Source organism: Phodopus roborovskii, unplaced genomic scaffold, assembly GCF_943737965.1.
Source record: "Phodopus roborovskii unplaced genomic scaffold, PHOROB, whole genome shotgun sequence".
NCBI classification, from domain to species: Eukaryota; Metazoa; Chordata; class Mammalia; order Rodentia; family Cricetidae; genus Phodopus; species Phodopus roborovskii.
In genome coordinates this window covers 21,087,770-21,114,835 of record NW_026126418.1, presented here as the reverse complement: position 1 = coordinate 21,114,835, position 27,066 = coordinate 21,087,770, and the positions used below count along the sequence as shown (strand labels likewise).

General features: G+C 35.5%; 1 protein-coding gene across 2 annotated transcripts in view; it reads right to left on the bottom strand.

Annotated features, from left to right (window-relative positions):
- Positions 1-20,736, bottom strand: part of Calcrl (calcitonin receptor like receptor) — a 90,322-nt gene extending 69,586 nt beyond the window's left edge. The window contains exon 1 of one of the 2 annotated variants that reach the window (XM_051184368.1): positions 20,570-20,736. The gene's annotated coding sequence lies outside the window, so the exon portion shown is untranslated. The remainder of the gene's footprint in view (positions 1-20,569) is intronic. The other variant, XM_051184369.1, reaches the window with a different exon arrangement.
- Between the last annotated feature and the right edge of the window lie 6,330 nt (positions 20,737-27,066).

Genomic DNA, 27,066 nt, shown 5'->3' with positions numbered 1-27,066 from the left:
AAGGACGCTGCTGTGATTGCCCTAGGGAAATGTTAGTCCTAGAGTGATGGTTTGGTCAAGGGTCAGGGACTGGAATGAGTTGGCTGATTCAAGGTATGGGCAGAGAGTTAGCACTATCAGAGTAGAAATATTAAAAGCAATGGGAAGTCATAGACCTAGTCAAAGAAGAATACAGAGGCTTGCAGGGTCAAAAACAAACCTGAACTCTTTATAACAGTGCTAGTAATAAATGAATCTATTACCACTAAATAAGCTAAATACACATGTTGGCTTGCATACATCTTTCCAGGTTGAGTGCATGCTGAAAGTAGAATGAAATCATAATATATTTTTCATTCATTTACATTCACACTTTATTAAAATTAGTTGAACTTCAAAGATGTCAAATTTGTGTTTGTGATGTTTTTAATTTCCATTGTGATCTGAGAAACATTTGTTGATTTTTGTCTTCATGATCTGATAATCCACTGTTATGCTTTAGTAATCATCTAAGTCATTGTCAAGGATTTGTATAATGTCAAGACAAAGGTTTATGTGACCAGCAAAACATATCAAAAAAGAATATTTTTAAAAGCAATAAAGTATTTTATAAACCAAAACTTTTTTAATACTGAGTAATATTACTCTATAATTCAGAAAATCTTATCATGTTTCCATAATTTCTATATATAATTGTAATCTAATATTGCTATTATTAGGATAAATAGGTTTATTTAGATGTGAACCAAAATTGTCTAATTCTAGAATAGGGACTTTTCTAAAAATGCTTTTGAAAAAAATAAAAACTCTTCAGCCTCAGGCTTTATTGGCACCCATATGGAATTCAGCAAGTTCAAAGTTGAAGTTTACTTTAAATATTTTCCCAACTTGTTAGAAAATGCCACTAGAAATAGAAACAGCTGAGGGACATCAGTGTTCTTTCTCAGTATAATTCAAAGTTTTTCATTTTTTTTATCCCAGTCAAAATAACCATGGAAGAATATTTTAAACCCTTGGATTTTAAACCCTAATGGTCATGAAACCAATTACACTGGTTAACATAAAATTAAATATGGAGTTAATTTTGGTTGATAAACATCTTGCATATATTAGCAAAATTATAGTGTATGAGTTACCATGTACTTTCATTTTATAAGATAGACATTAATACATACAGTATCAAATAATGTGGTAAAAATAGATAAATATCCAATGTGAAACATAAAAAAATATTACTACACAAACCTCATGGAAGTATAAGATATCTAGATAAAAGCAAAAGAAATAACTAATTTTGTTCAGTTAGCAGAACGTTTAAATTAACTGGACAATGGAATTAAAATGAACTAAATCTTGAGAATATTGAAAAGAATTAGAATATATATACATAAGCAAATAAACTTTCTTCATGAAATAATGCCATAGTCAACAATTAAGCTAAAGAGAAGTAAACCTACACTTAACTATATTAAGTGAAAATCAAAGCCTCGAAGAAATAAAGGAGATAAATCAACTGATGCCTATAAAGACAATTATGTATTTGCCAAATTATGACTTATGAGAAAGATGCAAACTTCAATGCCTTCTATAATGTTTTAATGTATAAGAAGCTAATATTACAACAGTGGGGAAAGAAATATGTCATATTCAGGTAGTTTGTAAACTCCATAACTTACTTATACACACACAAAGAGGAAAGATGATATACAGGCCAATGATTGACAAATAATACAATAATAGATTGTAGAAATACGATTGATAGATGATGGACAGACAGGAAATAGATAGACGGTAGATAGATAATCGACAAAAAAGTGGATTAGTCACAGTTCCTCTAAATCAACTACTTCAATTACCTAATTGGAAGAAAATGTTTGAAAGGAAAATTTTTATTCTTTTTACATGCAAATTCCCCATGATTCATGACCAGAGAGATGTAAATCAAAACCACAATGTGATATTGTGTTACACCCTCCAGACTGGCAAAATTAGAAAGTTTGACAATTCACAGTTTTGGGAAGTCTGTGGTGCAATAAATATCTCATTTACTGTTGGTGAGAATTTAAATTGGTTCAGCACTATGGATTGCCAAGAAATACATCTTTTTTATTATTATTATTATTATTATTATTATAAACTGTTGTCCAATGGCTAGGGCTTCTTATTGGCTACCTCTGTCTTAATTATTAACACACAATTACTAATCTATGTATTTCTACATGTCCTTATCTTACCAGAGAATGCCAGGCACATCCTATCCTCCCAGTCCCTCCACGGCCTCTCTTTCTGGCCTTCTCTGCCTACCTTTCTCAGAATTCTCCTCACCCTGCCCATCTTCCTGCTTCTATGCATCAACCAGCAAAAGAAATATATATGTACAGAAGGACATCCCCCATCAACCACCTGATGAAAGGAATCATGTCAGATAAATGGTTTTGCCCCTTAACCTCACAACATTTGCCTTCTGGCTTCCCATAAAACTCAGGTCAGAGTATGTACAATATCATTGGACAAGTCACATGTTCATATAGTCATATACTGAAGCAATGCTTTAAGAAATGGCTGCAAGGAAAGGCCATGCTATGGCTCATCAGGACAGAACTTCAAGACATGATAGAGCAGTCTCATGCAGACCCAAGACTAAACAAAGGCTAATCTTCATGGGAAAGAGAAGTTCTGGGAAGGACAAAAGTATTTAGCAATTGCTGGTAGCATTATGCATAAGCTGTGTGACTGCATCTAATTTCAGTATCACTTGGGAGATTGAGGCAGGAGGTTGCTAGGATTATGAGGCTGGGCTTGGAGCTATATAGTGAATTTGAAGTCATCTGAGGGTACAGAGTGAGAACCTACCAGAAGCAAAGAAACAATAACAAAAAAGTTTAGAAAAATAACTCACTGCCAACACAACAACCACAAAAAGCAAAAAAGAAAAAAAAAAGAAAAGAAAGAAAAGAAAAGAAACTTAAAACAAATCATCATATTTTTTTTTCTGATGGGAGAGTTTATTTTGACTTAGAACTCCAGAGGGGTAAGCTAATCATCGCAGGGAGGTATAGCAGCAGGAATGGGAAGCAGAGAGGTCACATCTCAACAAATACTAAGCAGAGAGAGCGAGTCACAAATGGGATGAGATTATGAAATCACAAAGCCTGCCCCTAGTGACATCTTCCAGAAAGGCCACATATCCTAAAGTTTAGGAACTTTAGGAAATACATCTTATAAATATTTTGTCTAAAGAAATGCATTCAGGTGCATAGGGAGATACATAGGGGAACTATTTGACTTCCTTGCTTGTAAAGGTCAAATGCTGGAAGCAATTCTAACATTCCTCAGAAGGAGAAGGGGCAAATGCTTTCTGATATATTCATGCAAAGGAATGCTACAGTAGTATTAAATAATATGTCACACAACACACTCCAAGAGTGATGCACCTCAAAAAGTACAATGATATGTGAAAGAAGTAATTGACACAGAAAATGTGATTGCACTTTCTTAAAGTAAAAATCAAAATGCTAAAGCTAAATAATATATTACTTAGAAAGTCATACCAGGGGTAAGTGATCTCCAGATACCTAGAACCTAGTGTAGGGTAACAGTTTACTGGTGGGGTTGTATGTGTGAATAGTTAGGAAAGAACTTGATGCCCAGACAAAACAGGTTCTAGTAAAGGGGTGTTCACTTAAACAGGATACTTATAATAGATAATCATCAAGTGAGATACAAAGTTTAGAGAGTAGACTTTGCAGAACATTAGCACAGTATGACTGTCTACAATTGTGCATTTTGAATCTTTAAGTCAAAACACAGAAGTACAATGTGTGATGAGAATATAGGGGAATAGCTTTGACTTGAAATTTAATGAGTATGATTTATTTGTCTGAATTCTAGCCATCTGGCTTTGTTTTTAAAAATCTACAGCATACTTTTTTCTGAGTCTTCTAGGAAACTAATGATGGGATCTGGGAAACTAATGATAGGTAACCAATGATGAAAAATCCTTGAATATATTATAGGTTTAAAGAGAAATCTGGCACTAGGGAAATGTCCAGAGATCTACAAGAATGATCCCAACTAAGAATCTAAGCAATAGTGGAGAGGCTATCTTAAATGCCATTTCCCTCTAATGAGATTGATGGCTACATTATATGCCATCCTAGAGCCTTCGTCCAGTAACTGATGGAAGCAGAAGCAGAGACACAAAGTTAAGCACTGAGACAAATTCCTGGAATCCAGTTGTGAAAAGGGAGGAGTGATGACCAAAGGGGTCAAGACCAGGCTGAGGAAACCTACAGAAACAGCTGACCTGATGAAGGGGGAGCTCATGGCCCAGACTGACAGCTGGAAAACCAGCATAGGACTGACTCAGAGCCCCTGAATGTGGGTGTCAGTTAGGAGGCTTGGGCAGTAAATGGGCCTCTGGTAATGGAAAAGTATGTATCCCTAGTGTACAAATGGATTTTGGGAGCCCATTCCCCATAGAGGGATACTCTCAGCTTATATACATGGGGAAGGGCCTAGGCCCTGCCCCAAAAGATGTGACAAACTTTGATGATCCCCCATGGAAGGCCTCACCCTTTCTATGGAGCAGAAGAGGGATGGGATGGGGGTCAGGTGGAGGCATGGGAGGATGGGAGGGGGAGGGAACTGGGATTGATAATAAAATAAGATTGTTTCTAATTTAAATTTTTAAAAAATCCTTGAATCTAACCAACCATTGTCTGATTATCCCTATTTGACTTAAGACCCACCATGAGATGGAATCCATACCCAACACTTCTTGGGTGACAAAGAACCAAAGACTAAATATCCCAGAGACCTAGGGTAAAACAATATTAATGGTCTAAAAAGAAGTAATAATAAAGTAACTCCTATTAATATTCTTCTTTACTCATAGATCAGTGAGTGCCTTACTCAGCCATCATCAGAGAAGCTTCCTCCTGCAGCAGTGGAACAGGCACCCACATCCAGAGAGAGAGAGAGAGAGAGAGAGAGAGAGAGAGAGAGAGAGAGAGAGAGAGAGACCTTGGAACACCCTATTCTAAATGGGATGTCTCCATAAAATCCCACCCCTCAGAGCTCAGGGAACCCTGTGGAAGTGGAAACAGAATGAATGTAAGAACCAACAGAGATGGAAGACATCAGGAGAACAAGACCCACTAAATCAACTAAGCAAGGCTCATGTCAACTCACAGCACCTGAAAAAGCAATCACATGGCCAACACAGATCTGCACAGGTCCTCTGTGTGTGTGTGTGTGTGTGTGTGTGTGTGTGTGTGTGTGTGTGTATATATATATATATATATATATATATATATCTTTCAGTTTAGTATTTTTATGGGACTCCTGAGTGTGTGAATGAGTGGGTCTTGATTCTTGTGCCTTCTCTTGAGGCTCATTTCCTTCAGTTAATTTGCTTTATCCAGTCTTGATGTGATTGTTTTGTTTTAACTAATATTTTATTTTAGTATTTTTTTGAAATGCAAAAAAATAAAAGGAAAAAGAAAACCCCTTGAGTTAATGTATGCTTTCAAGTGTGTTTAAGTGTGCATGCATATATATGGGCATGTGTGAATATGTGCATGCATGCATGTGTGTCCTATTATGTGCATGTCTATCCTTGTGTGCACATGTGTATGTGTGCATGAGTGTTTACTCCTGAGTCCAGTGAAAGTAAAAAAAAAAAGTTGTAATTTGAATTAATAGCAAGTTTCTGACACTTGTAAGTTACAGTGATTCATAGAGGGGGGAAAAAATGCCTCTGAATGGAATTGCTACCAGTACTACCGATTCAGAGCCAAGTCTTAAAAAGAAAGTCTTGCATATATCTTTTGTTTGTTTTGTATTTCAGTGTGAATGCTTAGAGTTTGGTAGTTTTAGAAAAAGATGACCACTTAAACATGTGACTTGTTTACCCACCTGTGCTGTTATTATGTGTTTAAACCTAGCATGTCTGCAGAGCATATTCTTATGATCTGCAGGTAAAGAGACAACTTTCAGAACACTCTGGGAAACTTATGCATTACTTTCAGCTGTGTTGAACCACCTCACACTGTCTGATAGGCTTGGTGAAAAGGATTTAAATTTTTCCTAATAGCCCTGATCCTTCCAGTGTGATGACTGTCTTTTCAGAAACTATCCTGAGAAACTGGAATGTATCAACTGTTTAGACTTCAAGACACCACCACTTAGAGGTGGAGCCACTATCTTGACAAACTGAGTTCAATCTTAAGAACAAGAAGACAGTAAATCTATTTGCTTTTCATAACTTAATAGACACTTCTTGGAGCTTATCTCAGGTAGTAACTCTTAGGCTTAACCATTAACCCCAAGTACCCAAAAACATGAGATAAAGTTTTTTTTCTCAACAAGATTTTAGGTTTACTTATTAACTTAAAAAGTACATTCTACTCTGTAGTGTCCATCACCCATGGTCGTGTACATAGTCCCTCCACATCTTAAGTGAAATGCTTTGAGATTGGGTTTGGTTTGTTGTTGTTGTTGTTGTTGTTTAATTGGGGCAAATAAAATGTCTTACTGAGCCAGCCTATCTTCTGGTCTAGTCTCTTATTATATCCTGTTATTTTGCTCATTTAATTCAATTTTCCTTTTTGTTAATGAATCATTTTGTTTTTTTGAGATTTCCATATATGTGTTCTATATTTACACCATTCCCCCTCTCTTTTATCCCTACAACTCCTTCCACACTTCCCTCCATTCATTCTCAAATTCTCAGCTTCTTATTCTTTGATTAGTATTGTTACACACACACACACACACACACACACACACACACACATCATACATATACATTTAAGTGTATAAATTCAACCTACTGAGTTTTAGTGTTTCTCTTGTCTTTTATAGTTCCTTTTACTTTCAAATTCCATTCCTGGCTTGATTTTATATCAGATTTTTCACTTAGTTATTAATAATTACTGTTAATAAAGGTGAATTGTTCTGATTTTGTTCCTTTGATTTCCAATTTCATCAACTTCTAAACATGTCTCCAAGCTTTTCTTCCAAACTGCTACTTGTAGCAAGTGTGATGCTCTGGATTTCCTCAAAAGTGAAACACTTTAGGTAGTGTTAAATGTTTATGGGTTTTTAAATATTTGACCAAACTATGGTACATACAAATGTTTTTCTAATCCTGGTAATGGTGTTGCAAACCTTTAATCCCAGCACTCGGAGGCAGAGACAGGTGGATCTCTAGGAGTTTGAGGCCAGTGTGGTCTATAGAGTGAATTCCCTGACAGCCAGGGTTATACAGAGAAACCCTGTCTCAAAAAAACAAAACAAACAAACAAAAGAAAGAAATGTTTTTCTAGAACTTTCTGAAGCTGGTAATTCTCAACAGGAGTTAACTAAAATGACTCTTATCAAATACTATGAATAACATCTGTTTGTAGGTAACATCATGAATTACAAAATTGATTCAGGAACTATTTCACTTTGTAGGCAGTGGTTTAATCACTGGTGCCAATCACTTGCAGGGAGATGTTTCACAGAGTAAAGGGAGACCAGCATATACAAGAGTCAAACATGCTATACCATATGATTTACCATCTATCCTATGTAGTTCCAAAATTTCTCTATGCAATAGAGAGCTAATTGCAGTAATTATAAAAATACTCAGCAAATTTCACAGGTGTAATTTAGTATTAAATATTTTGACATACCGTACTCAACTTATAAGTAGTATTTGGTTAAAGGCTCTCAAATGTATTTGTTGCCAAAGCTGAATCTAGATGGAAAAGAGGAATTATTTTGGCACTGTTTTTCTGAACAAGTATAAATGGGAAACTCATTTGTTGCTCTAGAGATTGATGCTAGCTTGATAAAGTAAAGTAGCTCTGAAAATTGAGAAATTAATCATTTTTGCCCTCAAAAGTGCTTGACTTGAAATTTCAATGAAGTATATATTTTCCTATGGATAATTTATTTTTAAGTGCCTTTTTCATAGCTTAATCAAATCCACCTGTTAGAAATTATTGCCATTTTGTCTTTTTTGAATGTTATTTATGTCACATTCCTGTATTATTTCCTGGTATGTACTACCTGGAATGAAGAAAATACGCTGCACAGTATTGCATTGTCTTATCAGATGTTTCAGCACTTACGTTATCAGGATACATTATTTATGAAAAATACAAAATAAAAGCAATCAGAAATGTTTGCATTAGAAGAGAAAGTAGGAGGTACCCTTGAACAAATTGGTATAGGAGACCGCTTCTTGAACATAACTCCAGGGGCACAGACACTGAAAGAAACAATTAATAAATGGGACCTCTTCAAACTTAGAAGCTTCTGTAAGGCAAAGGACACAGTTGACAAGACCAAACGGCAGCCCACTGACTGGGAAAAGATTTTCACTAATCCTATATCCGACAAAGGGCTGATCTCCAAAATATACAAAGAACTCAAGAAACTAGTCAACAAAACACCAAATAACCCTATTAAAAAATGGGGTACAGAACTGAAGAAAGAATTCTCAATGGAGGAAATCAAAAAGGCTGAAAGACACTTAAGAAAATGCTCCACATCCTTAGCTATCAGGGAAATGCAAATCAAAACAACTTTGAGATACCATCTTACCCCTGCCAGAATGGCTAAAATTAGAAACACCAGTGATGACTTATGTTGGAGAGGATGTGGAGAAAGTGGAACACTCCTCCACTGCTGGTGGGAGTGCAAACTCATACAGCCACTTTGGAGATCAGTATGGCGGTTCCTCAGGAAAATGGGAATTAGTTTACCACAGGACCCGGCAATCCCCCTCTTAGGCATATACCCAAAGGATTCACATCAATGCAACAAAGACATCTGTTCAACTATGTTCATAGCAGCACTATTTGTAATAGCAAGAACCTGGAAGCAACCTAGATGCCCTTCAATTGAAGAATGGTTAATGAAGATGTGGCACATCTACACAATGGAATACTACTCTGCAGAAAAAAATAATGGTATCTTGAAATTCGCAGGCAAGTGGATGGCACTTGAAGAAACCATCCTGAATGAGGTAACCCAGTCACAAAAAGAGGAACACAGTATGTACTCACTCATATATGGATTTTAGACCTAGATCAAATGATCACCAGCCTATAATTCACATCACCAGAGGAACTAGGATACAAGTTGTATTCTAAGAGATTCATATAAAGTCCCTCACAGAACTGGGAAGGGACAAGTCCCCCAGACCTCAGGTATAGTGGGGGAGGACAGCTAATGGAGAGAGAAGTAGGAGAAAATGAGAGGGAGGAGAGGAAGGCATGTGCGACCAGGAGGATTGAGCCTGGTTAGGAATGGAAAATAGGAAAGAGAGAGAGAGACAGAGACAGAAAGAGAGAACATAAAAGAGGGAGCCAATATTGGTTTGAAGATAAAGTTGAACACAAAGAAAGGTCGAGGGAACTACAAGACTGCTCCCAACCAACAATCTCAGCTTCCGTGGAAAGGCTATCATAAATGCCCTTCCCGGAGAGTGAGATCAACAACTAACTTCTCCATGGAGTCCTCAACTAATGCCTGTTGAAAACAGGAGCAAACACCCATACATAAACACTGAGTCAAACTAGAACCCAGAAGCAGATGGAGAGGACAAGACCATGCGGTAGAAGTACATAGAGACAGCTTACCTGAACAAGGAGGAGCTAAGGGCCACTAGACTGATAGCTGGGAAGCCAACAGGGGTCTGACTCGGACCCCCCTGAATATGGGTCTCAGCCAGAAGGTCTGAGCAGTCTAAGAGACCTCAGACAGTGGAGCCAGGATATATCCCTGGTGCACAAAAGGACTTTGCAAACATATCCCCCATGGAGGGATAACTGCCTTATTCTAGAGATAGGAGAGAAGCCCTAGTCCCTACTTCACAGGACCTGTCAGATCTACATGACCCCAACTGGATGGCATTCCCCTACATATTGTATTGTGGTGGGGGGTTGGGAGGGGAGGGTGTTTAGAGTGCATGGGAGAGGGTAGAGGGGGCAAAAGGGAGGGAAGGAGGGAGGGAGGGCTTGGGGGGAGGGAGGGAGGGAGGGAAAGGGAACTGGGATCGACATGTAAAATAATAAAAAAAAAAAAAAACGCTTTGACTCCAAAATTTAAGTTGAAGAACAAGTTACTGGGGAAAAGTATTTCTATTTTTGTTTCCACAGAAAATGAAAAGATGTGGATTCCTTCCAGACTAATATGGTTTGATCACACCAGACCGCCTGAAACAGAGTACAAGCTGATCCTACATTCCAAACAGCTGGACAAAATAGCCCTACAGACTACAGCTAGGATATCTGAATCTTCTTCGAATCCCCCAAGACAGCGCCCCTTACCAGCAGGAAGTAGTTTGGAAAGAACGACGCCCAAATTCCCAAATATTGTGTATAAATGTTTGTTTTCATTTAATTGAACTTTGTTATAAAAAATTAAATAAAAAATACTCTATATGCAAAAAAAAAAAAGAAATGTTTGCATTCTAGAAACACATTAAATTAAGACTAAATTTTAAAAGTTAGGCCATGATTCTAAGCTGTATGATAACAATTTAATCATAAATACACTACTTAAGAGTGAACACTTCAAATGAAGCCAGAAAGTTTGAGAATTAAATGATAGAATAGAACGGCAACAAGAAGTTGTTTTAATTCTGATGTTTAGCAGTACTTCAGCAGTGCAGAGCATAATGAGTATGATGCAGTTCATTGTTTATGGCTTAAAAATGTAGTCATTGTTGCTACTAGAGATTAAGGGTAAAATAGAAAATGGTTATAATGAGTCGCACAACGGAAAAGTGAGGAACTTTGGTTGCTGATGTGGTCATTAAAAAACATACAAAAAGTTAGTTGGCATATTTAATTTGTGTTGATTTATATTAGAAGTGTCAGCATCAAGCCAATATGATACATATTTCATTCACTATGCTCTGAATATACATTGTATGTATCCAAATATAATAGACGTCACTCTTTATTCTCCAGAAGCTATTGTATTTCTGACTTACATAATATCTAGGCTCAGAGTGAATGTCTATGTGATGTTTCTTCATGAATGAATGGTTAGTTCTATGACTCTCAAGCAAACAGGGAATCTAACTTAAAAAAGACTGGATGTTATTTTTACAACTTGCAAATTATATCAGCTCAAAAGATACATTTGGTGAAAGTCAAAAATGGAGCATGGTGACAGATCAAGATTTTATTTAATCATGACTGTGTATGTGTGTGTGTGTGTGTCAGAATCCGTTTCTATGCATATAAATGCATATTCTGAGTTCATAAAATAGTGCTTAGGTTTTAAGTTTAATAAACCTACAAAACTGTACACATGTGAAGGATATTGAGAGCATTCCTTTGAGAATTTTTATTAAATACGGGTTGATTAGCATTAAAAGTCTTAATGACTTACAGAGGACAAGGATGTAACTTGATGCCTACTAAACTTTTTTTCTGCTTTTAAACCAAATTTGCATTCTCCCACATGTGTTCTTTTTAAATGCTTGATTTACTTTCTTTCATCTCCACTGCTAAGCCTTTTGCTTTTTAGATGACCTAGCTCCATTGTCCAGAAAGGCAGTAAGTAATGGAGTAAGGCTTTGTCAGGAGCCAACAGTTGGCAAGTTTGCCAGTTTCAACAATAATTCTGCCAGTTTCAGCCATTGTTGGGCCTCTTGTGGAAAGGCTTCAATACTTTGTGTCAAAATTCTGGGCTCTATTCTTATTTATACTAGTTAGAAGGCTCATTGCTTAGAATTCAGTGAAACCTGAACACCAAGCTCATCACAGAAAGCATCCTTTTGTTTATTTCCCTCATGAAGACAGTGTAGGGCTAAATGTTAGACGAACTGAGGATAATACAATAGTCATTAATTTCTAGATGTTTCCTTTCTGGACATGTGCAGAGACCTAATACATTCAGAATTGAAGCTCCAACATCTAAAACCATGAGGTCAATGTGCAGTTTTCTGTGGCATAGAGACAAACATATAAAATCCATTCATTCAACCATTTATTGAGCAATTTAAAGCACCAATGACATTCAGACATTTCTAGAAAAGTTTAGGAAATTAGTGAAATGCCTTTGTACATGGAAAATGAACATGTTAAAAGAATAGACAAAGTTCAAACAAATATAACAATTGTGTAAATTATGGTAGATGATTGTTGTAAGATGCTTAATATTATAGGAAAAGTCCAACATACTACGTAGTTGAAAAGCATGAGAGGACAGTAGTGGGGTAGGCACAACCTGGTTTTAAGCAGTAACTTGGGCAGAGCTCACATCAAATGGTTATAATGAGTCACACAACAGAAAAGTGAGAAACTTTGGTTGCTGGTGTGGTCATTAAAAAACATACAAAAAGTTAGTTGGCATATTTATCTCCCTTTAATTTGTGTTGATTTATATTAGAAGTGTCAGCATCAAGCCAATTTTCTAGAGCTGAGGAGCTCCACAAAGGGAAGAAGGAACTTTGAGGTCTGTATGCTAAGAATACTGAGCCCATGAGTAATGAGGAGTTGGGTTAGTTTTCACAGCCGGAGGCTACAATGATGCATCTGTCTGTGGCCAACAGTAAAAGTGTTTTACTCCATTTTACTCCAGTAAGACGTCCCTCACTGAGCTGTCATAAACTTCTAAGTATAATGCTTACAAAATGATTTTTGGTGTTTATACAAATTTAATTTTACTTCAAATGGTTTTTCACTTTGGAATGGATACATGTGACATATGTCCAGATAGAAAAGCTCCCTTTTTAGATTGAGATGCTTTTAGATTTTTGGAAAATATCAATTCAGATATGGAACAGTATTTGAAGTTAAACCAGATAGAAATGACTACTGTCTGAGTGCACAAACCTACCTTCTCTTCATAGCACAAACTATCTCTAGACGTAACAAAATCCTCCGAGGGCACACAGGTTTAGACAGCTGTTTAATATCTCTGAATTAGAAAGAGTCCATTAGAGTAGGTTTTTTAAATGTATTCAGGTCTGCCACTTCAGAAGTTACATGTAATATGAAAGGGTTGAAAAACGTGGTCCTTAAATCCTGAAGTTCAGAACTTAGTGAATACACCTCAGTGGATGTATAGTGAATGCACTATACATTTAGGGGGTGTTCTTGAAAATTTGCCAAACTCAGACATAAACCCTGTTAGTTTTATTATATTCATTGTGAACTAACACATATAGCTGTAGAACAAGGTTGAATAAAAACATGAGTTATTATATATAGGCACGCTTGTATTGTTTTTAAAAACAATTTTCTTAAGAAGAAAACTTTTGACTCTGGTAATTTGGAGAGGAGGGCTTTCAAGTGAGATCTGATCTAATAGTAAGATCTCAACAACACAGTTGACAGCGCTGAAACCTTAATTGTCTTAACACTTGTCACATTTTTAGTTAACTCAATTTCTCATATTATTTTCCTTATTTACACTCTTTACAAATGATTTTGCTATGCCATAGTCCATGTTTTAAGTCTTAAAATGATCATTATACAGTGATGCATTGTTTAATCATAGTATGTGTCAATATTTAAAGAACAAAACTCCATCCAATTAAAATATATAAAAGTTAACAAAGAGTTGTCAACATGGTTTTCAACTTAACAAGCCCTTGTCACGTGGAAGACCCTTTATTGGGTTTTTATTTAAATTTGAAACAAGCTTTTTTTACATATCAATCCCAATTCCTGAACTCTCCCACCCTCCCCTGTTCCCCCATCCCATCCTCTTTCTGCTCCCCAGGGAGAGTTAGGCCTTCCATGAGGAGTCTTCAAAGTCTGTCATATCATTTGGAGCAGACCCAGGCTCTCCCCCATGTGTCTAGACTGAGAGAGTATCCCTCTATGTGGAATGGGCTCCCAAAGTCCATTCATATACTAGGGCTAAAACTGATCCAATGGACTGCCTAGTCCTCACTTAAGAGGTCTTTTTTTATTATATAATTTATTTAATTTTATTTTATGTGCATTAGTGTGAGGGTGTTGTCAGATCCCCCTGGAACTGGAGTTACAGACAGTTGTGAGCTGCCATGCAGGTACTGGGAATTGAACCTAGGTGCTCTGGAAAAGCAGCCAGTGCTCTAAACCCCTGAGCTATCTCTTCAGCCCCCTATGACACATAGAACAGGGCCTGTGTTTTGGGCAACAGTCCAGTGATTCCGTTGGAGTTATGAACTCAATATATGTTGCTATCAGTAGTCTACTTTTCTCCTTTTGTCACAAGATTGGTGGTCAGTTGTTTAAGTATGGTCTTGTCTAACATATCAAAGCTGTGTATGTACATTAGTTTCTACATGTACTAATTGGACAGCTCTGGATTGTAGATGAAACATGAGGAGGTAATCACACTGAAATAGAATCAATCTAATGAAGTCTACACCACTCACATTATATGTCTTTCTTGGGGTATTCTAAAACAGCTTTAACCTTTCATACTTTAGCAGTGAAAATTCCTTTTCTTTAATTCTTCTGTCCATGCCGCACAGTTTAATCCTAGTATTTTCTTAATAGAAATAACCACACAGTCAAATGAGTTATAACAGAGGTGTCCCCTGTGGGGTTAAACCATGATGTGAAGAACAAGAAGGCTTTCTTCCTCAAAGTGCACCACCAAGACAGCAGACTGCAATCTTGACAGAAAAGCAAATGAGAAAGCCCCTCTATAGATGACAGTCAGGAAAGCAAGCTCCCTCAAACAGGAAATCCTGTGAATCCCATACAGTCATATTAAAAAAAAATGTGTCTCTGTGAATGAAGTTTATCTGCATGTTTACTGTCTCTTCAGAAAGGGTTTTCAGTTTTTACCACATTCTCAAGAAGGTCATAACCCACAAATACTCCAAATCAAACTCTTACAATAAATTACCTCAGTCCTTTCATAACCTAAATGTCTTGCACAGGTATTCTTGAGAGATTTTAATATATAAGAAAACGTGTTTACCATTAAAAAGTAATTAGAAATATCTACTACAAGACAGTCTAAAACCCCAAATAACCAAAAAGACTTTTAATTACATAAATTGAGTTTGTTGGATCTCAATATTCTTTTTGTTTTAAGCTTCTGTGGATGTTGTAGTACTCACAACTAAAATTTTTTTGACACTCTTAACAGTAATTTATTTATTTATTTACTTGAGACAGCATCTCACTCTGCAGCCCATGCTGTACTAGAGCTTATTAATATCCCAAGCTGACCTCTAAACTGGGGTAATCCTTCTGCCTCTGCTTTGTAAGTGCAGGATTTACACATAAAAACCCTCATGCCATGCTAAATTCTAAGTTTATGTAGAAATAGTAATCAAGATTTTTGCTCTGCTACATATTACATGAGGACAAAAGGATAATCGTTTTGAATACTACAGTTGTAAATTACACTTGTTCATGTCCTGTCATATGAGTAGACTGTATTTTCATTGTCTAAATGTTGGATTTTTTTGTACAGATACACATTATGGCTTCAGTTGTATTTCAGAAAGACCTGATGATCTGTGAAATAAACTGTGCATCTACTTACACCCAAACATTCTGCTAAACACAATCCACATATTTTCTCACATACTTCATTCTAATCCTTGTAAAGCATGGCTATCACTCACAGTTTATAGATGATGAAGGAAAACTAACAAGTGATAAACTTGATATTCACATTTGGATATTGTAGGGCTAGAGTCTACTGGGCTCATGTGTGGACATAACATCTGAATTTCTAAAGCAATTGTATAACTTGTTTTTCCTTAGCCAGGAAAGAATATTGGAATATTCTTTCAAAGGTCTTTAAAATATAAACTTTATTGAAAGTAAGTTCTTGAAGGAGTGCACATAGGCAACCTGTTTTATAAAATACTAAGCCTGTTATTCTAATATTAGGTTTCCATTTATTAAACTAAGCAGATCTCTCTTTTGCCTCTCATATTAAAAAATAGCTGCAGGATTATTAATAAGTTTTGTACTATGAAATTATTTTTCTCAACTTTATCATTTTCTATTAAAAATGCAATGCATTCATTCCTCCCTCAAACTTTGACCAAAGACTCAACTTCCCCTTCAAATTATACTTAGAAAGTAGGCTAGATTGAGTTAAATATACACAAAATCACTGCATAACTATTGATCTCCAGTTAGTGTTTGAATATAAGACAAGTTTACACTAGTTTTCATTGTTAAAGTAAGCCTTATGTATCCAAGAGCACGGGAAGGACCTTCCAAGAAACTGAGGTGTAATAAGAACACTCTCACAAACCAACCTGCTGTTTACTTAATAGTTTAAATGTAGTTTGACGATTTACTACAGGTTTTCTGAGAAACACAACTGGACTCAGGTTAAACTCAATTAACTTGGGTTAAGCCTGAATAGAGCCATAATGGTAAGGTGTTTTATGGTAGTGTGTGCTCTGTGAAGGTAGTTTCTTCTAGTTAAAAAAAAAAATGGTATAGTGCTAAGGAGAGCAAGGGTTCTCTTAAAAATAAGTCCTACCCAAAGACTGCAATAAAACTGAGTTACAACCATTCCAAACAGCTGGACAAAACAGCCCTACAGACTACAGCTAGGATATCTGAATCTTCTTCGAATCCCCCAAGACAGCGCCCCTTACCAGCAGGAAGTAGTTTGGAAAGAACGACGCCCAAATTCCCAAATATTGTGTATAAATGTTTGTTTTCATTTAATTGGACTTTGTTATATAAAATTAAATAAAAAATACTCTATATGCATAAAAAAAACTGAGTTACAACTCCAGTACCATAGGATTAAGTAATTGATTAATTCATTATTCTGTTACTTTAGCTCATGTTGCATTAGATATTTTGTCTTTTTAATTGACTAGAAGGCAGAAAAATGTAACATCATTTTTTTAAACCATGTATGGATTAAACTCCTTTCCTTTTAAAATCCTTTATACACTATTTTGACCACATTTGCATGCAGTATATTAATGTGTTTGTTACATAATATAGTGTTACATAAAGAAGCTAACTGAAGAGAAAAAGTGAAAGAAATATGTTCTTTAAAAATAAAACCTATCATGTAATAATATTTCTAGCAAGCTAGCGGACCCTAATTTGGTTCATGGCTAATGATAAATTTATTTATTTAATAATACTAGAGAGTAAAATGGTTGTTTTGGGAGTCTGTTATTGTTGATTGGGATTGGGGGGAGCTGTTTTGTTTGTTGATTTGGGGGTTTTTTGGTTTTTTGTTTGTTTGTTTGTTTGTTTGTTTGTTTTTGGTTCTCTAGGTTTCTCTGTATACCTCTGTCTGTCCTGGAACTCACTATGTAGACCAGGCTGACCTCAAACTGATAGATCGGCTGCCTGCCTCTGCCTCCTGAATGCTGGTATTAAAGGAGTATACAACCACTGCCTGGCTAAGAGTAAAATGTTTTATGTGCTCTTCAAAATTAAATTTTTTTCTAAAATAATTCATTAATTTAAAAACTGAAATAATTTAAAAAGTGTTGAGATTATTTGTCTTTAATACACTGACAAATATTGTAACACTAAATTACACATGAAAAAATAATCACCTGGATTTATTGAGAAATTTCTGCTTTCCTGAAAATTGTAACAGAACATAAAAATATATTTCTTTTTGTCAAATGAATATTATAATGTGATTATGATATATAGCTTATGTTTTTCACTTTTCCTTAAGCATGATAACTTCATTTTTATTCACCAAATTTTGCAATTAATTATATGCTATCCATTGTTGCACTTAATATTCAATTATGATCATCTATATTCAAAGTTACACATGACTTTAAAAGTAATAAAAAAAACATTGAGTTATTTAATGTGTTGTTTCCACTTCTTTCTCAAGTTACCTAAAAATTTTTAAATGAGTAAACTGCAGATACTTGGAGATTGTGCAACTGCCATTAATCAAAGATTTTGTGCAGGAAGAGAATTTCCATACAAGTAAATGAGGAAAAGGCTGACACACCTAGTCAGGATGATGCAGCTCTTATTTGTAATTTTGTAAAGTTGTAAATTGTCTCTACACAATTGCATTGGAATACTTTTACATATTAAACGAGATTTTTTAAAATAATTTAATATTGCACTATGGTTCTTTGTAGAAAAATATTACATTAAAAAAAATACATGTTTAGAGTTCATCCACAGACTGGTCTACAAAACTGGGCCCAGAGAAATGTTTGTTGTCTCATCAGTTGTGTACTAGTCACTCACCTTTATTGTGAGTTAATTCTGAATGAGTCAGGAGGTAAGCTGTACTATAGACTCGACCCCTCCACTAACATAAGCTATGACTTATATTAATGCTTTAGAAGCTTTCCTAAATCCCAAACAAAACAAGGAATTAGGCTTTTGGACCTCTAAAAGCAGAATTAGTTTTACTAGATTAATCAAAGTCACGTATAAAGCATGAAATAATTTTGTTTCATGAATACCTATTTTGATTTTTTTAAAGGTAATTGTATTAATTTATCTGCAAAATTAAAAAACAATTCTGAATAAATAGTTACTATCAAAATGCAAGCAGAGATAAAACCGATAACATGTTATTGTTGTACAGGCTGCAAATAGCCATCTAAATATATCACTTTACAAATAGAACATTTTAGGTAAAACATATTTCAGATCACATGAGACATGGCACTTTTGAATTCTGTATTTTTATTTGACATATTTAGGACTTTTCTAAGACCATATGCATTGGTTTTATGACACTATAAGGAATATCTCCTATAAAGTAAAACTAACATAGATATAAACAATTTGATTTTCAGACATTTGTTTACACATTTTAAAAGCCACATTCTAGAATGATGTGAATCCTTATTTTATTTCCCAGTTATTAACTCAGATAATGTCTATGCCTAATGACCATCAATATTCATTGCCTGGCATTTTTCTGTTATGGTTTTTGGTTAAAAAAGATTGTTTTAACCAATGCTGTTAATATAGATGAGGATATTTAAATAAATTATACAAGATGATTATGCATTTGGAACATTATTTCAACAAAAATCGGAAGAGTTTGTATAGTTACTAGTTAACAATAATTAATATAATACCTAATTTCAGAAAATAATCTGGCTTAGAATAGTGCTTCTCAGTTTCTGTTACTATATGACATTCAGTTATTTAATGTATTCATTCTACTTCTTTCTCCAGTTACCGAGTATTTGTAAAAAGCCATGTCTTTAAAACACCTTATGAATTTCTACACATCTGAGAATGAAATGGTATAATAATTATAAAAAACTGAAAATATAAATTAGCTACAATGCCTTTAAAAATTGCAAGTGCACAAATTAATGTTTCTATTACATTGAAAAATGTATAGAAACAGAGCCAAAAATCATTAAGGACTTAACTCAGGATGAGTTTGTATATACTATGTGTTTGCCAGACAATGGGTGACTGTGGTCAGACTGCTAGATAGTATTGAAAGGCATCTAAGCACTGTATAATTTCACATAAGTGAGAAAACATAGAATTTAATAATTAGGCTAATAGACACAATTTGAATCCAAATCTGATGATTTACATCCCCTCGAGATAACTTGAGATGCCTCTGTAACAACCACTTGTTAACTAGACACTAGTTTCTTAAATTCTCAGGACAGTCTGTACTGTGGGACACAGCATTACAGATGTTTCATCTCAGCTTTGCTCCACAAATGCTTCTTGGAATACCTAATGTAATTCCTCTGTTTCATGAGTTAATACACTTGCTGGTCATATCACCGTTTTTGTATCTATAGACAGCTCCTAGCATATTCTGCAAATTTGCAGAAGGACAGTTGAAATTACATCACTCTTAAGCTCAAAAGTTAAAAAAAAATGAATACAGAATTCACTACGTTTTCTTAACAACACTGAGCAGTTCAATTTTTTGTTTTGTTTTGTTGGATTTTGTTTTTGTTTGTTTTTGTTTTTGTTTGTTTTTTGTTTTTGTTTTCCTTTCCTAACTTGTAAAACACTCGTGATCTAAATACAGTGGAAACAGCTCAAGAACACCCCCTCCAGAAAACAAACAACAAAAAAGAACAAAACAAAAACAAAGGTATTTACACATATCTGGCAACAAAGAACAGTGAATATGCCATCTGTTTGGTAGTTGGGGATGAAGTGTAGATAGGAGTGAAAGGCAAACAAAAGTCCAAGCTGGTGGCTTTTCTTTTAACCCTGCTTTGTGTTCAGCCACACAGGAAGACTCTTGGACTTTTGAGTCTTCGGCCACCCCTTCCTTAGAATACTGATTACGTGGAAAATTTAAAGACCCTTTCTGAGGGGCAGATGTTTGCCAGCTGTCAGGACTGAATTTAGCTAATAGTAGAACTAGTTTTAAACGGCATTGTTTCCGGATTAAAATATTTGTTCAGAAATTTGCCTTCCAGTCCATTACACTGTTAATTAGCTGCTAATTTTATTTTATTAAATACCTTTATACACTAGTAACAGATTTTGTATGCACTGTGGAGTAAGGCTCGCTAGTTTTCCTATGTAGAATTTTAAAAAGGCGGTTTCAACATTATTTCAATGCCACTTGTTAAATTCTTGCTAGAAACATTGTCAAACTACCTGAGAATTTTACTGAGAATAAAAATTGTAAATAATACACTTACCCAGCACCGCTCCTAAGGAAATTCTGTGTGAAATGGTCTCAGTAAGGAATTTGATTTTCTCAGATTTCGCAGGACAGCGTTTCCAATCAGACGAGGTGTGGGAGAGTCTAAGCCTTGCACTATGGTCCTGCTGGCAGGATGAGTGAGCTCCAGGCAGGGAGCCTGAGACTAAGACAGGACTGCACCGCTGGAGAGAGAGGGCTTACTCTGAGTAGATGGGGAGTGTTGTCAGATTGTAAGTGATCAGCCACAGAAGGGAAACATCACTGCTTCCTGTTACATCACCCCGCCCCGCCTGCAGTTAGTGTTAGGTTACTTTCTTTCTCAAATAGCTTACCCCAGGAAAGGAGCTGCAACTCCCTTCTCACTCTGACAAGATCAAGAAGCAGCCTGAACAGACAGAGATCCTTTGCTGTATGAACACATTGTTACCAGCAATCCTGGCTTTCCCCTAGACTGAGTTGTTAGAACTTGCTGACTGTGATGGGAAGGCAATCTCAGTGTAAAAGAATCAAAGGACTTAGGGGTGTGTGACTCTGTGTGTGTGTGTGTGTGTGTGTGTGTGTGTGTGTGTGTGTGTGCCAGAACAAACAGGAACAGTGTTATCTGTCACATCTTTGTTAAATGTGCATGGAATTACAAGAGTCACAATTACTTTAGACTCAATAGTTTGAAGCACTGATATGTGATCCAATTCCACAATCAATTTTGAGTGAGAAGATGAAGAAGCTTTGGCCTGCCCTTTCTAAAAATTTCTTTTACTCATTCATGACATTAAGTATATGTGTATATATCATGAAGCCAGTTTATGTCTAGAGTGTAAAATTACTGCACATACTTTTAAACACTTGATGTAATTATGCCATTGTGATTTTTTTCTAAATTAATTTTTTTCTAAGAATTTTACCCCTAAACATAATTATATCATAAATATTTTAAGAAATCATTGAATGTGGGCAGGGGAAAAACTGTAAACCTGAAATATATTTGTTAGTTTTATGTAAAGTGATGAATTATGAGATTTGTTAATAATCATAACTCCTGAACCCAAACAGTACCAAAAGTCACATGATCTTTGCAGATTAGTAACAGAAGTAAGGACACAAGCTACAGAATCTAAGAATACCGTGTTTCTGAAAGACTGGTCTTTTTTCAACTTTTACTATCTTCATCTGTGGAAGAAACTTACTACAGAATCTTTAATTTTATGTACGTGTGTGTGTGTGTGTGTGTGTGTGTGCACGCGCGTGCGTGCGTGCGCTGCGCGTGTGCGCATGTGTGTGTAATAGGATATATATGTATAAAAATAAGAGACATAATTGACTATCTCAATCAATCACAGATAAAGGAGAAGCTATGTAACAAACTGAAATGACACAATGTAGCCTTAGGAGATGGAGAATATGCAGATGAGGTAAATTGGGAAGTCACTTTTTATAGAATTTTAGTTTTGCTTTCTTTAGGGAACTGTTGAATTATATTTTTGTTGTGCTGTTTCCTCCAGCTCTTGGGAAGAAAAGCCAATGCTGTAAATCACCACTGCCACCTTAAATAATAACTCATTAATCAGAAAATCAACAGAGACATGCTTGGGTGAAAACTGTGGAGTTCTTATGTAGAGTCACACGATGCACAGTGAACAAGAAGGAAAGAAGGAGAGTAACTTCATCCCAGTACAAATACTCACACTTGCTGGGATGATTGTAACAGAACTTTAGGTATGATGTTCACAGCTTAAAGTCCAAGGTTAAACAAATACTAGATTTTAACTTCTAAATTATCACAGTACAGGTCCACATACCCAGTTCTAAGAATGTTTGACCCCTGAGACAGAGAGTGATGTGTGGGAAGCTATGCACAAATCCAGTAAACATTAAAGCATTAACCTTTTTTGATTATTCATTGGATTTGCTCAAACATAATAGAGATTTAGTAAGTAAAGGAATTCTTTCTTTGAGATGTGATTAGCCTGGCTAATCACAACCCAATGATCATTCTCCTGCATGACAGATATACAGGGTGCTATTGTAAATGGAGAATTCAATACAACTTGTAATATTTAGAATAAATTATTGGTTGGGCACATAGGCTAATGCTGTGGTCCATAGAGATTCTGGATAATTCTTGTTAGTATCAAATGTGTGTCTTCCTTACAGTAGTAAACATACATTCTAATAACCAGATGAATACATGTTATATTAATACATGCTATATTGATAGCTGTTATAAGGACTTCTGGGAAGCTAGAATATGCCAACACATGTAGGGACAAGTAAAAAGACTGAGGGAAACTTCACAAATGTAAGCTTGAGTATGACAAGAAACATTTCCAGAAATTAATTAGGTAATTCTGAGCCAACAGAATATTGTTAGTACACTTATTCAGTCTTACCTATTCCATGTGTGTTTTATAATGTGATCTTTTCCCAGAGCATACTGATGCTACTAAGAATTACTTGATAAGCAGTGATCAAGTTTGTATTTTCAGATAAACACTCAAAATAACTCTGTTTTAGGAAACAAAAGACAAATAAGAAGTGTCCAGTTTTGGCCATGTAAAAGACAATTGAAAGCATGTAAGAAATCCCATTATCTGTAATTAGCAACTAATGCAGCCAGTATATCCACATAGAGCATTAGCCATGCAGAGTTCTCCCAGTCCACTTTTCTGTGAAGAGAGGGATGATGCACAGATGAAAGGCATTTGGAGAAACAGTCACATTTGTCCACTTCAAAATTTTACTGCAGGACTTATGCCCTGAATTTTGGTCCTTTATGGGGAGCTAAAGTGCCAATGTCTCTAAATAAGGCTATGGCCTCCCCTACAAAATGGCCCTTGCCTCACAAGGCAATTAATCAGAAAGATGCTAAATCCAAGTCTTACATCCACAAGTTAGACAAATTAGATGAAAATCATGTGTGACAAATTTAGGGTTCTGCTGTGTAAACTGACCTCTTGAGTTTCTGTAGCTACTGCCTTGAAACATGGTTGTTTAAGAACAACCAAAACAGAACACTTTCGCATGGAACATGTTATAGATAGACCATTCCCAGGGCAAGTGCAAGGGTGATCAAAGACAGCATTTAAAAATAAGCTTGTGAATACTTTCAGCTTCCATATTCTAAACTAGCAATTTTTGTGTTTTAGTATATGTGCTGCCGAAGCAAGCACAATTTTTCTGTTTTTATAACATAAAATATCTTTAAATCATTGATGTAATTAAAAGTCTAATGCATTCCATCGCTTATAAGAATTCAACACATAAGTCTTACACACTTACATCAAAATTTTTTTTATTATTATTAAGGACACAAGTTGACTTCATAGTGTACTACTTTACCTAGCAACTGATGTTAGGGCTTTTTCCAAACAACAAATAATTAAATGCATTTGGTAAAACAATTTCAACCCAACAACATGTCTACTGAGAGTGAATACGCTATTTCTAAAACTAAAGGACCAATTTTTATAATACTTGTACAAATTATTTATTGAAGGTAAGTAATATTTTAATAAGATTTAGTATGCATAAGATTTATACAAATACAAAAATGGAATTCGAAGTGAGCAATCAAGGCATGTCATCCGCATGACAAGAAAGTGATCTCAGGAGCCTGTAGTACTTCATAGAGGGTTTCATGATGTATTTCCCCAAGATAGTTCAATTACATCAGAATCAACCAAACATTAACCTGTTCATAAAGCCTCATTATTGATATGTCTTGGTGGATTTGAACGTCTGTGGATGTAGCATTGTCTGTCTGGTGGTGTTCATAAGAGTCTACTGGAAGAAGACAAGGTTAGTACTGGTAAATGAGGCATAAAATAGAACAGGAAGAATGAATTTTAGATCTGAAAACCTTAGAAACTCCTGGTTTATTTAAGTGAGCTCTCTGGCTCTAAGTGCCCTTGGGTAGAATGATCTTATTTCTCACCTCTGAAGGCCCTGCCCCTCTCATGCTCAGGAGTCCTCCTGTTTGAGTGAAAAACTATATGTGGTTACTCTTGTTCTGTGAGTCTATATCTATAGACAAGTTATAAATAAAGAACAAAAATTAATGTGTGAATGGTTCATTTGAGTCACGAAAATCTCCTTTCCCAGAAAGGTTTAAAATAAAAATTTCTATTTCTGGAACACAGATCACATTGAAAACGATGCTTTCTCATCTCATGATATCAATGTATATGGATGCGTGTGAGATGCTTCCTATTTTTGAGGCTAATCTTGATTGTAAAAATGAAAATTAATTTAAATTTGCATTTGGCATCTTGACCCATAGGTCATTTTTTAAATCAACAATTCTATATTTGCAAACAAATTAATCATGAAATTCAAGATGACATATGATTTTAATGTTTTCTAGTACTAGGAAACAATACATTATTTTTGTATGGTATATATTATATTATTCAACTATTGTCATTAGAATAATTAGTGAAAGTTTTTAGCAATTTATTGTAATTTATTCTATTTTCTTCAAATTTTCATAAGTTATTATAAACATAAATGGATGTGTAATGCACAGAATAAATAATTTAAAGAGTAGCATGATGTACTTTGAATAAGAACTTGGAGACCTGTGAAAAGTTGAGAAATTGGGTATCTGCAGTCCCATCCTGCCCCCTAGTGTTCTCAAATTATAAACGTGGCTTGTTGGCAGGAATAAAAGTAAAAGCCTCTCTCCTTTTCACTAATGAAACAAATCTCAACAACTAGAAAAGGTATGTCCTCCCCCCAACCACACACACACACACATGCACACACACACACACACGCACACACACACACATACACGAATGTACTGAAGTCTATAATTGGGTCAATATAGATGGACTCTTAAACAGCTTATCAGGAATATAAATCAAATTTCCAACAACTCCTAACATAATGGTAAATGCCTCTCACATTTTGATAAGCAAGCTTCTTTTAAAACTTTAGAAAGTATTTGTTCAAAACTATCCATCCAAGCCAGGCGTTGGTAGCGCACGCCTTTAATCCCAGCACTGGGGAGGCAGAGGCAGGAGGATCTCTGTGAGTTGAGACTAGCCTGGTCTACAAGAGCTAGTTCCAGGACAGGCTCCAAAGCTACACAGAGAAACCCTGTCTCGAGAAAACCAAAAAAAAAAAAAACAAAACAAAACAAAACAAAACTATCCATCCAAAATTTTAATCTTTAAAAGGCTATAATATTGTTCCAACTTAAAATTTAGCTGACCTTTCACAAAACCATATCTTGTGCATACTCATTATCTCGAAGACCAAGGTCTTCAAACTTTTCATCACCAGAAAGAAGTTTCTGAATAGTCATCCACTAAGTGCAAACCCTGATCATCTACCATTCAGATAGCAACTATAATACAAAATTTGCCAAAATGACATTCTCTGCTCTTGAGATTTTGCTGTAAACATTTTTATTGTTTGGAACCTTTAAAATTTTTTATACATATTCACAATTTAAAATGATCATACCCACCTCACTCCCAAGAGTTCCCCAATACATCTTGATCCTCAAACTTCATGTTTCCCCTCCTCTTTCTCTCTCTCTCTTTTAATAACTTACTAGGTCTAATTAGTGTTGTTCATATGCACGTGTATAAAGGACATCTTTCAGGTTATGAGAATCTATCACTGTCTTCACTCCTAAAGAAAAGTGAACTGTCAACTGTCAACATGCATCAGCTAGGGATTGGGATCCTTTCCCTCTTCTGTGCTGGAATGTTGAATTGGCTTGATCCTGTGCAGGTCTTATGCAGGTAACCACAGCTGTTGTGGGCAGAGGATAGCATTTCATGGTGTTTCTCTAATCCTCAAACTTACTACCCTTTTTCCACCCCTCTTCCACGATGCTTCCTGAGCTTTGGCCAGTAGGCAGGTGAGGTGTTTGATATTATGTGAGGCAAGGATGATTTCCTTAATTGATGTGTGTTGTTGACAGGAACATGACCAGGTCAAAGACCCCGATGCTTCAGACCCAGGTCAGATCTAGGAGAATAGCAAAGCTTTCCCCCCAGTGTATGTGTACAAAAAGTCTGAGGGAATATTGAAAAACTATTTCAATATCTAGTCATCATCTTCCTAGGGTTTTCCCCCCTATGTTCAATAACTGATCATCTTCCAAAAAGCATTATAGAGCTTCTATTTGTCTGGGAATATAATTAGTCAAAAATGTGAGAAAATGGAGCATTATATCCACATATACTAGAAATCAAAGCCTCCAGGTTTAGTAAACATTCTTCTTCAACCATGGGCCTTTCTTGGATTTTTTTTATTTAACTATGAAAAACATATGAAAAGAACTTGATACAGTATTTACTATAAAACTAAGGATGTTGGTTTATGTTGAGCAGAAGAAGCAATGGAAGCATTTAGGCCCTAATCTTCACTTTAGTATTTTAAATGATTTTTAAATTTGATTCCTTAATCTCATGTTACTTATGATTTTACTACATATGTATCATCACATTAGCTGATCTCTATTTTGCTGCAAGATTATTC